At 36.7% G+C, this 2,365-nt stretch overlaps 1 protein-coding gene across 2 annotated transcripts in view; it reads left to right on the top strand.

The window, feature by feature from the left end:
- Positions 1-244: 244 nt before the first annotated feature.
- SLCO1A2 (solute carrier organic anion transporter family member 1A2) overlaps positions 245-2,365 on the top strand; it is a 120,033-nt gene continuing 117,912 nt past the window's right edge. Inside the window, exon 1 of one of the 2 annotated variants that reach the window (XM_041736271.1) lies at positions 245-392. The gene's annotated coding sequence lies outside the window, so the exon portion shown is untranslated. The remainder of the gene's footprint in view (positions 393-2,365) is intronic. The other variant, XM_041736276.1, reaches the window with a different exon arrangement.

The following is a 2,365-nucleotide window of genomic DNA, read 5'->3' as shown; positions in this document are numbered from 1 at the left end:
AAGTTAAATACTTCTTAATTTACTACTTCCTCACTAACTGATTTTTTCTTTACTCTTTTAACACGATGTTATAGTCAGAGCCACAGCCATGTAAGGGTTAACAGTTAAGTAAAAACAGCAAGGGAGGAGCCTCTGGTTCCAAGTGACTAATCTTTTCTATAACCTGTTTTACATAACCTTCAAAGCCAAAGAAACTTTATCAAAGGATTAAAACTTATATAAACAAAGATTCCTTTATTTATAACTGATTCTCTGCAGGACAAGAAGCTCCACTTACATTACACATGTGCAGAGATTTATACATATTGGTTACTCAATGTGTAATTTTTAAAAAATCTGATGATCTTACAGTATAGAAGCAGCAGTGAATGAAGAGGATGGTGAATGATAAGGTAAAGGGAGTTCATTTATTTGGTTTGTTGTGAGTTTCAATTCAGTTATTTTTGCTTTTAAAAAATGTAATGAAAATGTCTTACTCAGAAATATGACTCCTTGGGTTTTCTAATTACTTTGTCTATAATTTCCTGGTACTGACAAAAATTCTGTGTAATGCTGGACTACGTAATTGTAATAATATTGCTTGTTCACACACACACACACACACACACACACACACGGATATATACTTTGATTTTTTTCAAATACATAGTTACGAGTGGTTTAGAGCATTTGAAATGAGTTAAAGTGATTCCAGATAGTATTTCTTTTCTCTTGCTTTGCCCATGGTCTTTTAGACTGATCCTTGTTTATTTAATTCCTCCAAACCCATCCTTCTCATTCTGATCAAGCCCCATGTTCCTCTCTTTCTCCCCTGAAATACTATATACGCATACACACACACACACATGCACACACACCATTTATTGCTGTTTTCTTTCAAAGTTCAAAAATAAAAGGGGCACCTTGGTGGCTCAGTTGGTTAAGAATTCAACTCTTGGTTTCAGCTAAAGGTCATGATCTTGCAATCATCAGATCAAGCCCTGCATGGGCTCCCTTTACCCCTTCCCCACTGCTTGTGCAGGTTTGCTCAAAGGGCTTTATATTTGTCCTCTGCAGTTTGGAGGACACAGGGACTGGTGTCTGACTCATGCTAAAAAGTCTAGAAGGCAAAGCTGTGGGTGAAACCTCCTGCCAGGAGGTGGAAGGAAGCAAGAACTACATTTGAAAAGGAGCAATATCCAGTCAGTGGTGGGTCAACCATCACTAGTTTGGGTCGGTCTTCCACCCGGACTGATTGGATTATATGGAGCAGTGATGAGACCTCAGCAGAGAGGCTCAAAGTGCGTGATGCATGCAAAAATTTGAAGAACTTGTGTGTGACTGCCAGAGGAAGTGCATGTACCCTGCCGAGGACACTGCAGGTTAGTGATCATGAATGAAGGGGGAGCATATCCAAAGACCCATAGAAGGGCCAAGAGAGTCTGTTTTAAATAACTTTCAAGGCCATAGAAAGCAAGGATGACATTTCCTGCCCTGTTAACATCCCTCATATAAGTTTCAACTCTGGAGGACACAGAAACATACTTCTCCAACTGTGAGGGGAGCCTGAAGTGAGGCTGAGGAAAGAGGCCAGGAGAAGCTGACCCAGAACATAGAGAAACCAGGATCCTTTTCCCAACCATACAGCTTGGATATGTTGTAGTGGGAGGAAAGAAGCTGCAATTTAAATGAAGTTCAAATACCTTTTTGCAGGACTAATTTAACCAAATGGCTTTTTTTTTCTTTTGAAATTCAACAGAAAGTAGAGCAACCTGTCTGTGATTCCATTTAGTATCAGGAAAAGAACTGGCCCCATAAAGTAAATTTTATAGGAAGTGTAGGGAAAAGAGTAAGGCTTTTCTCTGATATCAAAAATCCCACTTGTTCAAAGGGCCTGTACTGTGATCTATTTCTGTATGTAAATACTGTTCAGGAACACAAAGGTGAATTATTTAAACTTTAAAGTCTTTTTTCAATAACTTATCCTTTACGATAAACATGGGACTTCTTAGAAATCCACAGGATTTCTTAGGATTATATATTTGCCTTCCTTCAATCCTCCCTTTACTTCAATATACTGTGGCTGGTTGTTCTTCCTAAGTATTTTCTACACATATAAAATGTTTTACCATTTAGTCTGAAGACTTCTTTATGAATTATGGTAATAGATTTAGATTAAAAAAAAAGATTTAGATTTAAAAGCATGTCATCTATGTCAGGATAGAGGTGGGTTAGGACAGTCAAAGCAAGTGAATCAAATTTGAGCTACTTTATAAAGAGAGATTTTTTAAGTAGAATCTATTATTATTTTTTGAATTTATTTTTCATAATGATGTTAATTTCAATAATTTATATAGTATTTTAAATCTTCAAAATAGCCATTTAT

This window comes from Vulpes lagopus, chromosome 21 (assembly GCF_018345385.1).
Source record: "Vulpes lagopus strain Blue_001 chromosome 21, ASM1834538v1, whole genome shotgun sequence".
Taxonomy (NCBI): Eukaryota; Metazoa; Chordata; class Mammalia; order Carnivora; family Canidae; genus Vulpes; species Vulpes lagopus.
This window is presented reverse-complemented; position numbering and strand designations above follow the sequence as displayed.